We start from the raw sequence: 15,195 nt of genomic DNA on the forward strand, positions 1-15,195 counted from the left end.
CGAACTGTGTCGGTACACAGGGCCGTACAAAATAAAAAAAACCGCAATATTTTATGCTAGCCGAATCGTATCGTCATAGGCTTGGAAACACCTTCAAAGTTTCAGAAGTTGCACGCGTTTCCGACTATATGATCGCCAAGGTTAAAAAGTCGAATGCCAAAGTTGGACACAGCGTGTACCGGTGTGTACACACAGATGAAAAACTGTTGTTCGGTAGCTACAATAATAGTTAAGTTAAATACCCCTGATTTTACGCCAGCAGTTTAAGAGGTCAACAGCAACAATATGAACAAGGAGTGCGTCTTTATCACAATCAACGGACTTACTGACTTCTTGAATGTACAACCGATGACTCTGTGTGGCTTGTTAAACCCTCCCATTGGAATCTCTGATTGTCCCACTCAGAATACCCTATTCACGCCGCCCCTCGCAACACCTCGGGGCACAGCCATCCGCCAGTGTCGGAGCCCGCGCTGAATACGAATAAGGCTAGTTTCCGTGACAACGGAAGTGGGATTCCTCTGCTCTGAAACCATTCATAGGGTGGTATGAGCACATACAATTGAGGTCATTCCGAGGAGAGAGCGATGTTGCTATGAAATGTACCCTTTAACTGCGTGTTATTTGCGTTCAACCCTAACACGTGATATTCGCCTAGCTTGCATTGTTTTGTATTAAAATTGCAAAATGGTGCGACGAAACTTTTAAACCCCAATCCACTTCCAGAAACTGAAAATTGAAATTCGAAGCGACCCGAGGCAGAGAAATCAAATTATTTGCCTACCTGTGTCCTTAGTATATCTTCGCCCAAAATTTAGTAGCAGACAAGAGTTCACATAATGGGCTAATTAATTAAGCATAATCGAGTACGTATTAAGTTCTACAGCATTATCAAATTAATCAAAAATCAAGATTCGACGATGTGGAACAAGTTGCGACTAACCTGTGTAACATGTTTGGAATGCGAATGCAAGGGTAATTATTGTAAATTCTATCACATATGTCCAGACAGACACACGTACCTGCATTTGTGTGGTCCCGAATAAATACACCCATTCATTATACGGGGCACAGTATATACTTTTGAATGTGCTCGTAACGTTGGAGGTACTTAATAAATAATTGTGCAAAAAGTTATCTCGACTGAATTCGCCTTTGAGGACATTGTTAATCAAGTCCCGGCCTTAAATGAACAACCGTTTTTTTACGGTATATATACAATCGTTGGTATCGGAAGCCAATACAACTTAAGAAAGTTTGACAACAAATACATGAATATGTGTCTTTGTTTTGGGTCAGGCTAGTTCGAGCTCAGAGCTAAGGTGCTGTATAAGTCTGAAAAGGCTTTGCCTGGGCGATCATATCGGTTTACCGTGACCGTTGTCGTTAAGTGTGTGCCCATAGGATAGACATACCTGCGGTATCGTTTTTGTAAAACACTTAAAGGTTGAGAGCAAGGAATTCTATCATTTAAAATGATTTTTTTTGTTTATGAAATAACCAATATGCGAACTTTCTTTCTCTTAAGGAATGGTAACACTCAATGCAGGTGATGAAACTGAGAAATGTCTGCTCAAGTAATAATTCTAGTCCGATGGCATTCAGTATTTTGTCCCGTAATTTTCCACGACACCGCAGGCTCGTTTCAAGTTGGCGTCAGATCGTAAAGGGGGGATCTGAATCCCTGGCGTGCCTGTCAAAGAGGGAAACTGATTTCGATTCTGGTGCCTCGGAGTCCAGTCTACGGTTTGGGCAAACGATCCGATGGTTATGGCAAGCTTCGGATTAAATGATCTGTGCAAAAGTCGAACAAAAGGTCACCATTTCTTTCGGACACAAGCATCAGTCCGGTTCACGACAAAGTGGTCAAACGTTTCCCTATGCGTAAAGGCAGTGTATACGACACTTGGAGGATGCAAGACCACATCCCTCGCATGGTAAAAATCAGTGCTTAGCTGAGGATGACTTTCTTGATAAACCAGTACCAACATGCTCCCTAGGATAATGCTTTATTGTAATACAATTCAGTATGGGTCCATTACTCCTCAGTTTTGCCGTTGTAAATTTTGACATTTTTCCTGCTGTTAGAAAGAGTCATCTTTTGAAATATTGGCTTCCGTCAAAGACGACGATGATAAATCAGTCTCAGTCTGCGGGAACTAATGTTGTAAATTCATGTTAAATTGAGTCCGAACCCAACTCTGAATGTGTTTCGGATTATTCAGGTGATGGGCAGAATTCAGGCAGATCCATATGAGCCGGTCAATAACTTGAATCTGAGAGGCCCCCGGCAAACTATGAGGTGTGAAATTTCCGATTTTGCACTCGCACCCAACATCATAAATCAGGTCGCTGTTTTTGGCCGTTCTGGCAAGGATCAGAAACCAAGCTCTTCAACGACAGAAACAGATCGCTTGGTTTACTGGAATGATACATCGTTTGTCACAGAGTCAGCGGACCATGACGTTGGGTAAGAAAAAACAATAAAAACACAAACAAAGGCAGCGTAAAGCCCAGCATAAGCTGATCGTGGACACGGTAATTAAGGTCACAGAATGTCTCACATATATGATTTTTTATGGGGAAATATGTAGAAAATATTTCAAATAGCTATTGAACAGTCGGTGACCGTATATAAAGTGATTATTTTGGAACGGCCCCAAGATTACACGAGTAATTGAGTGTAGAAAATACCCGGTAGATACCAAAGAGCTTGGCTGACAGAATTTGCAGTTCTCCTTAATTTCACACGGACAAAGACGCTTTGATAAGACTCAGAAATGTATCTTAAAACAACAACACCTCCGATGGGAAACCACATGGACATCCATGAAAACAACAACAGTGAAACGTACATATTTTACGACCGCGACCAATTACATTTTAAGACAAAGCACCGTAAGATATAAGCAACTTATCACAAGGTACAATACCACTAAAATGACGTGCGTGAGTTGAGCTTAACAGTATAGGTCAGACCATGGCAAAATAGAGTTAAAAGGCATCCATCCTGTCTTTGCTTTCAACTCACTCTTTCTTTGCCCCTTTTTCCGCAAACTTTTTTTTGAAGAATTTTAATCCCCGTTTTGGTCCAAAACAGAAATGGACGTATCAGGAATTCCTCGGCCAGTGCAGAGCGCGCCACGATTGATATTTCTGACTGTGAGCGAATTCCGCAGACGACATACGGGGATAATGAAAGGGTTAGTTTTTTTCTACCGATACCTGTATCTGGGAACAACAAAGCAAAATACGCAGCTCCAAAGCCAAAACAGCCGACATTCACAGCGAATAGCTCTAGCGATCCATTCCAGTCCTCGGTTTTGACACCATATGAACCATAAAGCCGGCTTGACGGCCAATAATTTTACACAAGTACACCTGCCTATGGGAAAAAATCTCATTCATCCACACAGGGTATCTGGCAAGAAACATAGACTGAATCATTCTTTTCAAGGTGAAGTCATATTTAGCTCCAATCAAGACCGAGCAAATCAGCTCATCAAAACCGAGCAAAATCCAACTATCGCGACAAGCATGCAGCTTTCTCTCGCTCTCACGGCCGGTTCTTGGCAGTCAGTGACTGTGTACCCCGATATAGACCGGGAACACACTGACTCGAAGCGACCAGTTCAAGGATAGACACCTATAAATATTCACAAATATTCCGTGTGATTATTCTTGTTTGCAAAGGTGAAGTGAACATTACACAGCAATTAATAAATCTACGAGAATCCGGTGTCGTGTTTCCAATTAATTAGGCATCAGATTTTGCGCCGGTGTTAGGTCTGCCGAGGCGGGAGGCAGCGGTCAAGCAAGCCGTAAACCTATCCCGCCCTGCTTCGACCCCGTGAGAGTGTCGCACCGCTCTACACCACCTGCTAATTGTTAGTTGATTGGCCTGCCCCGATAAGACACATGAATGAAACCACGGTCCTGAGTCGATATGATATAATTCAAAGGAAAGTCGGAGATTCAGTGTTTCCGCAATGGCAAACCAAACAACATATTTTCAGTGGTCCAAAGACTCATCATAAAACAATTGACCTACCTTTAGACGATTATTCAGTGACGAGTTCCCAGATGAAAGAAAACTCTCCAACGGGGATCCTAGGTACAGTTGATTTTCTTGGGGAACCACTTTCTCTTAAATACTGGCCCCTCTATCAACAAACGACGGATAATCGTCTCTCGTTCTCTACCGCCAGAAGTTCTCCGCTAAGAAATCCTGTATCATGTTCCTCGGTGGATTTTCTTACTTGGGTTAACATTCACGTTCCTTTCTGGAGACGACGGTCTTGCCGGGGCGTTACAGATCAGCTCCGTGTAGGCTCCCCTGTCAATTGTAATCCAAGCGACGGAGCGCACCCTCCGTTCGTGTAAACTTCATAAAACGTTCTATCGACTCTTAGAAGTCAGAACCCGAGTAGAGAGTCGCCTGTGGTAAACCCCTTGTAAGAAGTGGACTGAATGGGCTCCGGTAACCCAATACATTTAATTATACGGTCGGGTTTTTGTGCTAAACTTGCAGAAAGATACGGTTACCCACCGCTACATGATACAGAGTATAGTTGGCCGCTCCTGCGAAACGCGCGGCAAAACTTTACGAATTGTAAGACGTCAACGATCAGAGAAGTACCGACGCATGAGCACGAGGCATATCGCCCAAGACCCCAAACAAACTTGTTTACATGACCTGTGCTATTCGCAACATAGGTATACCATTTCTGGAATGGTTTCATTGCGTGCTGCTCTTTTATCATGTTTAAAGGATATACGCCGGATGTCGGCACTGAAATTTCCCCCTTTTTACCTTTAATTATCCGTTGTAGCGAGCAACCTGGTGTCCTGACATCTGCGGTCATTTGACGTTGACGGGGACAAGACAAACAGAGTGCTTCGATGAAAAAAGTAGAAATAACGCTTACAACTATTTTGGAGCCGTTGAATTATTGCTTATATTCCTGCTAATGGGGAAACAGAGATATGAGATTGTATTACAAACCTTTTAGAATAAGCTTTTAGCGTTCATATGTGTTTAGACAACTTATCGTTTCAATATTCTGACTCCGCTCTCTCGGAGTTAATAAAACAACTCCAGCTCCTTGAGATTGGTGTATACGAAATCACTCAACAGAACAGGCGATGGGCTCAGAACGGAAATTATGTTATGTCGACTTCGAGGGTGCTTTCAAAATAGTGGAAGATCTCAGATTTTTCAACAGTTCGTCGGATGGTCAGGTTGTGTTCAGGTTGTGCTATTCATAAATACACAGCGCATGTTGTACTTGTATCCGAACAAGATTAATGTCCTTAATTGAACCCAACGGATACATCATGTTCACTGTGTCGAGCTTAGACTGATAAGACATGTGGCTTAATTTGTTCTGTCGGTGGAAACTCTGCTCTGTGAAAAGCATAAAACGAACAAAACTGGTTGCGTTTGAACAAAGGACATGTGTGAGCATACGATAGCTTTTTCCCCTCTTCTATTCGCGATGAGCATTAACATTGCAAGTGGACAAGCGATATTTTGTCAGTTGATGAAACTTTTCATGGCAATCCTGATTGTCTCGGTGTTGCCAGTCTTTTTTTAAAGAAGGGAGATTAGAACTGAACGATTTTGAGCCACCGTCTTACCTTCAAGACTTCATATATTGACTAGTCATACTCTCGCATACAAGCACTAAACAATGTAAATAATTAACACAAATAATGATAATGGTGGTGGCGATGATGATGATGATGATGACGATGATGATGATGATGATGATGATGATGATCTTTGTTACACCATCGGCGTTACTGTCGTCAGGAGTAACATTTGCTAATCTTAGTAAATGAGTACGTGAGTATGCAAGGCACCGTGTCATCTCTTCAATTATGTCTATAACTCACATTCAATTAAGTAAACTGGACAGTGACAAACGGAAAGTATTACATGTATTTGGTGACGCAGTCGCAGTCTTTGTTCTCGATAATTGGATATCAGGGATTTGTTCAAGGTAACTGATATTATCAGTTCATACATTCTACCATGTCATGATACTTGCTGAGAAGTCAGCATTGCAACAAAACACCAGACGTTGCCCATGGTAGGTGGATTATGGGATTGTTCTAGTCGGGAAGATGCCGTCTGTGAAGACGTAACGGAACACACTGTAAGGGAATGTAAAATATGGGAACGTTCTTCAATAGTGTAAGACTAATGTTGACCTTTTTGTTCAGAAAAAGAAAAAGTAGCCTGTATTTTCATAAAATCATAAAGAAAATTTAACGTCATCCCAGCGTCGTTTTCAACTTGACGATGGCAAAACATAATACAAAGATAACGATATGAAAATGATCAGTTTAAGGCAACATGTCACTCTTCTGATGGTTTGTGAAAAGGTAGCTTCCAGAGATGAATATTGTAATGAATATTGCACGTAACATCTTTGTTGTCAAGTATTAATATACATTGTGAAACTCATTAGCAGCATTGTTGGCAACACGAAATTAAACATCTAAGGAATTATCATGACTTTAACCCTCGGGTTAATGATTGATTCCGTGCGCCAGTCTTCATGTTAGATACTTTATCTGCACCAGCAACTTGCGATGTCACATCCACTTGACACAATTCAAAGCGCCCTCATCGGTTGACAGGTTCACCTTGTGTAGGTGTTCACCTGACGTAAGAAGAAATTCGAAAAGGTTAGGAGATTTCTTAATTCGATTTATTTCTCTTCAAATAGATCTTTGCTGAATTTAAATGCAGAAATGTGAACATGTGAGAAGGGCCGACTTTAAGGCAAACCTATACGATGCACCGTTGATATCGAAAATTAATTCGATGAAACCAAGTATTGAAGTCACGCTATTCACATTCAGAGAATAGTATGTGACATATTGTGACCAAACCCCCCTCTCTCTCTCTCTCTCTCTCTCTCTCTTCTCTCTCTCTCTCTCTCTCTCTCTCTCTCTCTCTCTCTCTCTCTCTCTCTCTCTCTCTCCAGCAGTATGTGTATATAAATATAAATTTTTATACGTATATATGTATATATAAATTTTTTATACGTATACATATATATATATATATATATATATATATATATATATATATATATATATATATATATATATATATATATTATATATATATATATATATATATATATATATATATATTATATCCATCACCATGAGAAGTCAACGTCCTTCAGCATGTTCAAGACTCGGGCAACTGCTCACCGTGACTTATCTTGTTTCACTTGTTCATGGACGGCGCCCTCATCAGTGAGATTTAGAACAGCTGCTGTCTGTTTGCAGAGTGCTGACAATTGAATGTTTTCGGTGGTGATTGGTACTTTAAAGATAGAGACAGGCTCGATGATACTTGAAGGTTTCCTTAAAACGTTTAGACGGTTCAGAGATTGAAAGAGTTGATGTCAGAGAGCGGGAGTATTCGCTTCAGTGAAGGGTAGGGACTTTTTTAAAATATCATTGAATGGAAGGGATGCCATGTATAAGCAATTTGAGGGACATTTATCACTCGATATTGCAGGAAAACATTTTGTATATGTTTGTGAAAGAGCGACACAACCGTTCACATTATTCCATTCAATTTTTAGCAGTCAGTTAAATAATTTACGAATAACAGTATGCAAAACATTACACTTATCTTTTTTTGTTGACATATCTGTTAGTTAAAGTAGTCGGTACATATACACCAAAGCCAGTCATGCATTTCGTTTGAAGGGGGTCTTCGACTGTTTAAGCGATATGCTCGATTGACAGTGTGTTGGATTAAAGGCTAAAAAGTCTCTGCCTTTGTGAGGGAAGTGGTCTATAATATGCTAGCATCGTGGTCGAAGAATGCCGTGCGGCCAGCCCGGATACCATTTCTCGTCTAGCTGCTTACAAAAACCCCAATTGAACTAGGCGATTGGTTGAAATAGAATCTGCGCTTGGCTGTTAACATTACCTAACTCCCTCTAGTATTAGACAAGTTGACGTTTCCTCTCCAGGTCAATGCTGCTTTCATGGCAGATATTGTAAACCGGAGCTACCGCTGGCAAACTAAGTTTTCACCCCCCCCCCCCCCCCTCTGTTAGAGTTCCCACGCCATTTTTGCAAAATCCCTTAAATTCCAAATATTTCAATGGAACAATATTGATATGTTTGTAATCTTGAAAATGTGAATTGCATATCCATAAGCGTCGCTTTCTTTGATACAAACAAGTACTGCAGATAAAGACAAGTAGTTTTTATAAAGTTACACCCTGCAGCAAAGAGTCGATTCTTCCTACCCGACACTTTACTTGTTCCGTAATACAATTCACTCGGGATATTTTGCAGACGGGTTTGCTCATACCTTACCGGAGGCTAGGTACGTGGTGGAAAAAAGGTAAATTTGACCTCCCTTTCTAAGTTGCCGACTGGAGCGTATATGAACTGTTTGAAAACTGGACGCTTGTACCGGAGGGCCCCTGCATCGGTGATTGAACCCGTCGCTGCGGCGTCAGCGCTCCAGTTAGTAAGAGACTCTATAGGTTAGGGGCGAAACAAGATCATGGTTTGAAACGGGTCTGTTGTCAGAGGGACCCGGACAGAATTAACAGGGGGAGGGTCGGTGCTTTTTAAAAACTTGATGAATGAAAAATACTGAGTTTCTCCCGATTGTTTGCACACAAAATGCTTGCCCCCCTTTCTCCTTGATCAAAAAACAAGTGACCCACCCTTTTGATAAATAATTTTAATTTCAGTGGCCCTTTTGCAAAATGATGGATTATCCCATTACTATGTAAAATAAATTTTGTCCGAAGATTTCGATTTCAGTTTTGGAAATTACGAATGCAAAAACGGCGAAAACACAACTTAATTGGCATCTGCCAAAGTATACGATGAACACTAGAAAGACATTTAACGACTTAGATTCCAAATTTGTCCGAATTTCAAGCAGCAGTGTCCGATGTCGCCCGCGTGCAGCCAAACTCAGTGATACATTTTCGAACCACGAGCCTGATAGTCTTTCTAGAAATACAAGTTATCTACCTTGTCAACTCAATCTATACAGTATGTGTGTAGTCAGTCAGCGAATTGTCGACGAAGCAGTTTGCATGAGCAATTTTTTTGTCAACCATAAAGTTGCTGACTATATGTATTGTGTGTTGACAATCCAACCAAGCATACAATAGGCACTGGAATGTTGTGCATGGATGAAATAGGAACTCGTTTATGATAACAGAAAGTACTGAAAAAGCCATCAAAACATGCAGCGTCTACCATTCATCATACATCCACTGATCAATGGCAGTGTTACATGAATGTATGGCGGCGACGACGACGACGACGACGACGAGATGATGATGATGATGATGATGATGATGATGATGATGATGATGATGATGATGATGATGATGATGATGATGATGATGATGATGATGATGGGCATGCAGCGTCTACCCTTCATCATACATCTACTGATCAATATCAGTGTTACATTTCCATATGACGAAAATGGTGGTGGTGGTGATGATGATGATGATGATAATGGTGGCGGTAGTGATGATGGTGGTGGTGGTGGTGGTGGTGGTGGTGATGATGATGGTGGTGTCGGTGGTGATGATGAAGAAGAACAGAGGCTAGAGGATGTCATCCTTGCACAAAAATTGGTGACGCCCCTGAAATGAAACGACGTTTTCATAACTGTTGCATGAAAAATTGTAACTCTCCCACCGCCCATCACAACACCCCTCTCCCCGCGCCGTTAATTCTTCCCAGACCCTAAAGCACGCCGTTCCACCAGCTACTTGCTAAAAGTTTGACTCCTCAGGTAACCCGCTACTCTTCCACTGTTTTGAAAGATACGATTACCGGGCCAAATTAAACTCAAGCGTTGCTCCCACTTTTCTTCTGTTAATTCTTTAGATTGGTCCAGTCAAAATAGGGTTAGACCCACCACAAATTGCAACAGAATTTTTTCTTCAGAATGCATTTCAGAGAGGTACCCAGAACAACATATTAAAAGTTTACTCGAATCCACCTTGGGGAAATATGACTAATTTGCATAAATCAAATATGGCGGCCAACCATCCCACAAAATAACATAATTGGCCATATATCACATGTAAAACAAGCTATTTCAGTGATTTCAAAGTCTGACACTAGTTATTTGGCTTAGGGAATCATTTTGGAGGTATAATGTTTCATATAGGCACTTCATTGATTTGCATAATTCCAATATGGCGGCCAAAATTCCTACAAAAGACATTTTCGGTCATATACCACGTATTAAACAAGCTATTTCAGTGATTTTAAAGTTAAAGTATATTTCTTTGGCATGGACAAATGATTTTCGAGATGCGATGATTTGCATAGGTAATTTGTTAATTTGCATAAATCCAATATGGTGCCTACATTCCTACAAAGGACATTGTTGGTCATATACCACGCATTAATCAAGCTATTTCAGTGATTTTAAACTTTTAATATTTTTCTTGGGTATGAAGAAGCACTTTTAACACTGTTAAGTCCTTCGACATTCATTTTTAGCTCATATTTGGTATTGATATAAATACCAAAAAGAGCTTATATGGTGAGTCTATGGCGTCTGTATGTATGTATGTAGGTATGTATGTGCTGATGTATGTCCGTCACACGAAAAGGCTCCCATACCGCCAAAGCTACCATCTCAGTATTTGGTGTACAGGTAGATGCAGGGGTTGAGATGTGACGTTGTTTCAGTGTCAAAAATATGCAAATGAGGTCAGAAAAAGGGGAAATCCTGCTAATGTGCAGGAGTGGTGGCAATAACTGAAACAGCGCACACATCTGAGTAAGAGGTTTTTGACCTTTAACCTATTTGTATGCAGGGTACCTATTATGTGCGGGAGTGGTGGCAGTAACTGGAACAGCTTATTATTCATTACCTGTGATTGTTTATGAACTGTGACATGTTAATAGACCTGCTCAAACCATGGATGTCTATTTTTGTACATCCATGGTTGAAACATTCTCTGCTATGCATGTAGCTAAAGTTGACCTCCAGTACCTAAAGTTTCAGACGTTATTTACTTTTGTCATTCTTGTTTTTCTGGTTTAAATATTTCTTGTTGTTTTTCTTGTTGTGCAGAAATCATTGTCATAACATCAACGTAGAACTTTCCTGCACTGAACAGGTAGAAACAACACTTATTGTTGATCTTTGGTATGTACCAATTCTGATCAAATTTGAGCGACACCGTATAATTGCGGTATTTTTAAATTTTACTTTTTCTATATATGACGACTGTTAATGATTGTTAGTCTTCTGAATAATATATTCTCTTTCTGAATATAACATTGGATTCATCTGTGTACGGCATTTTCGTAATTTGTATGGGTGTTTAACACTGTACAGTGTCAAAACATGTAATCTGTAATTTTTACTGTTAAAAAAGACGTGTTCAAAATCTTTAGTTTTTAATTTAGACTGAACCCCCTTCTTATGGATGGGTGCGTCTTTATAAGATCCCCTAGATGATAGGCAAGAAGTCATCACACATAACAGCAAAAATACAATAAACAAAACGAAGCTAAAAAACAGAAAAAATGATATGACCAAAATAAAAAATGCCATAATACACACAAATTGAAACTTAGCACTATTGCAAACAATGTCAGATTCATAAAAACTTTATGGACACACAAACTCAAACAAATTTGAAAACTGTATGCTTTAGCAAAGACTTACAATTAGTCCAAACAAAGAATCCAACACTATTACACAATACAAAGAAGTACATCTCTTGAGTCATTTTTCCAAGTGTCATTTTTCCAGATGTACATGGCATTGTTTGTATCGTGTAACAGTTGGATTCTGTTGGGCTAATGAGTTGTTTGAATAACTTTAACAATTTTCAATTTTTGTGAGTTTGTGTGTCGATCAAGTTTTTAAAAGTCTGATATTGTTTGCATCAGCGCTAAGTTTTAATTTGTCTGTATTGTGGTATGTGTTATTTTTGGTCACAGTATTTTTTTTTGACGTTTTTATTATCTTTGTTGTGTTTATTGTATTTTTGCTCTTACATGTGATGACTTCTTGCCTATCGTCCAGGGGGACGTACCAAAGATGCACTCGTCCATAAGGAAGGGGTTCAGTTTAAATAAGAAACTAAAGATTTTGTCCACTACTTTTTTAAAACAGTAAACATTAAAGATTACATGTTTTAACACTGTAGAGTATAAAGCACCTATAAAATCACAAATAATGCCGTACACAGATGAATCCAATGTTATATTCCGAAATAGATTATTATTAGATGACTAACAATCATTAACGGTTGTCATATTTAGATAAATCACAAATAATTAAAATTGCATGACTTTCTTACATCTCACTAGTAAACGCACATCAACATATACGTATTTTAATCCGTTCGGAAGTCATACATGTAAGTCTACCAAATTTGCTTTAACATTCTTTTAAAAATACAATATATTTATGGGGTATTTTAACGAATTCAGGTATCACAGACACCTATTAAAATAAACTTTTATTCTTAATGGATCGTTATTGTAAGTAACTTTACAGTATATTTCCATATTTTTAAAAATAAATTTTCATGGACTTAAGGTGGAGCTGCACGTTGCCGACACACTTTTTTTCGAAGGAATATTTCTCATCTAAGATGACAAGGAAACCCATAGAAACTATTTTGTGAAATGTAATATTTTACTTGAAACAAGAGTATATGCTCATTCTAAAATGGCATGGGCTGAATGACTGACACGCAAAAAAGTGCTTAAAATCACGGTTAGCAAAATAAAAATGCATCTTATTTAAAATGTAAGAATTTTAATGCAAAACAAAATAGTTGTTTTGTTATATAGCATTTAAAAACATAATGTGAAAATTTCAGAATATGACCCAGCTAGAACAGAGTCATATTCTTTGGAAATCTTGAAAAAGGGAAGCAGGAATTCGGGTGATTTGCATACATTTGCATAAATTAACCCTTCTATATCATGCAACTTACGACTGCTTGCCAAGCTAAAAGGTGAACCTAACCAATTTTTAATCTTGGGTTAACAGATTAATAAAAATTGGAAGAATATTTGCAAAAATATATTTTGAGCAAAATACAGTGCGTTAGGTGCAGTGCCCTGTTGACATTTTTTCTTGATATTCTTATTCCTAAAAACTCTACCATAACCTTACTTATATTAGAAGCTAATTGGGCATTAATTTGGCAGCCATATTTAATTTCTGAAAATCATGACATTGTCTTTTAAAAACATTGAACCACAAAAGGTATCTCTTCATGCTCAAGAAATATAATTAGACTTCAAAATGGCTGAAATAGATTGTTCAATACATTTTATGACAGAAAATTTCTTTTGTATTGGATTTATGCAAATAAACGAAGTGCCAACGCAAATCATTGCACCTCAAAAATCATTTGTCCACGCCAAAGAAATATACTTTTAACTTTGAAATCACAGAAATAGCTTGTTTAACCCTTTGCTGTAATTTTTACACCAAAATTTTAATGCAATATTTTACCTATTTCTGTGAACATTTCTGACTGCTGTAATTTTTTACACCAACATTTTAATGCAATATTTTACCAATTTCTGTGAACTTTTTACGGTTTTTTCATAAGTTTGGACCAAATGGATATCATTTTTCAGCAGCTACATATTTTTATCAAAATTTTTGCAAAAGCAGAAAAATTGACTGTGGTATAATTTATAAGTTGACAAAAACATACTTTAGCGCCAAAAGGGTTAATACATGGTATATGACAGAAAATGTCTTTTGTAGGTATGTTGGCCACCATATTGGATTTATGCAAATTAAAAAACTACTTATGTAAATCATAGCATCTCGAAAATTGATTGTCCATGCCTAAGAAATATACTTTTAACTTTAAAATCACTGAAATAGCTTGTTTAATACGTGGTATATGACCAAAAATGTCTTTTGTAGGAATGTTGGCCGCCATATTGGAATTATGCAAATTAATGAGGTGCCTATATGAAACATTATACCTCCAAAATGATTCCCTGAGCCAAATAACTAGTTTCAGACTTTGAAATCACTGAAATAGCTTGTTTAATATGTGATATATAGCCAATTATATTATTTTGTCGGATGGTTGGCCGCCATATTTGATTTATGCAAATTAGACATATTTCCCCAAGGTGGATTCGAGTAAACTTTTAATATGTTGTTCTGGGTACCTCATTAAAATGCATTCTGAAGAAAAAAATTCTGTTGCAATTTGTGGTGGGTAAGGTGCCAAAATCTCGTAGATTGACTGGACTATTTAGATTGGTACAGGAAATGTTGCCTTACTTTGGGTTCATAATTCGGAGCTGGTCTGTAAAATGGCGGTGGACTGTGATGCCGCTACCGTCTGAAATCAACAATCAGGTGTTTGTATCATGGTCAGGAAGAGGAATGCTGCATGGTTTCAGAAACGACTGATGCAGTCAACAAGTAAGAAGACTTATATCTCTACAAGACTGACTGAAGTCTCCAGCACGAAGGGCATTGAACACAGTCCCTCTATGGGATAGAGGGACTGTGACATTGACTAATCATTAAAACATTAGATCTCGATAAATCTATCGCGGTTCGCAAATTACAAATTCATTCTTAGTCTTGCTTTAAACTTTATGGAAAAATAGCAGAAACTTTTCATTCATGTCTTCATCAGTTTTATCCATAAAACATGCACATTTTCGTATCTTCTTCATCTTCCAGAAGCGTGTGTTGAAATGCAAATTACAAATGAATGCCAACACAATTCTGGTACGGACTAATTTTCAGTTGTCAATAGTGATATTGGTCATGATACACGTACAAGCCCGCGTTGAGAAGTTGAATACTCGGTATTTCTACAAGGGATTCAAGGAGTGCAACACTGAACTGTATTCAGTACAATTATGGGACAATAAGACCTGCAGTCCTTTACTCAGTATTGCACTTGACGACATAAGATTCTGATTGGGTATGAAAAAGTTTAGAGCGGTTTCTAAAGTTATCCGGGATACAATTGTGAATCAACAAACCCTACACGTCCCTTTCCGCGGCCCATAATCCGTCAATATTGGCAAGGTCTTTATTTCTAAAATTCGGGGACGGGGTCGTATTTTGGTAAGCGCTATTCTAAAACTGTTCTCACACAATCTTCTGACGGCGTTCCCCAAAAGACTTACCGACAA

At 38.6% G+C, this 15,195-nt stretch overlaps 1 protein-coding gene across 3 annotated transcripts in view; it reads right to left on the minus strand.

The window, feature by feature from the left end:
* LOC139135681 (protein Wnt-5b-like) overlaps nucleotides 1-4,637 on the minus strand; it is a 67,441-nt gene extending 62,804 nt beyond the window's left edge. Inside the window, exon 1 of one of the 3 annotated variants that reach the window (XM_070703281.1) lies at nucleotides 4,052-4,637. The gene's annotated coding sequence lies outside the window, so the exon portion shown is untranslated. Of the gene's footprint in view, nucleotides 1-326; nucleotides 602-4,051 lie in introns of those variants that run through there. The other 2 variants (XM_070703283.1, XM_070703282.1) reach the window with 2 other exon arrangements.
* Nucleotides 4,638-15,195: the final 10,558 nt, after the last annotated feature.

This window comes from Ptychodera flava, chromosome 6, assembly GCF_041260155.1.
Source record: "Ptychodera flava strain L36383 chromosome 6, AS_Pfla_20210202, whole genome shotgun sequence".
In the NCBI taxonomy this organism is placed as follows: domain Eukaryota; kingdom Metazoa; phylum Hemichordata; class Enteropneusta; family Ptychoderidae; genus Ptychodera; species Ptychodera flava.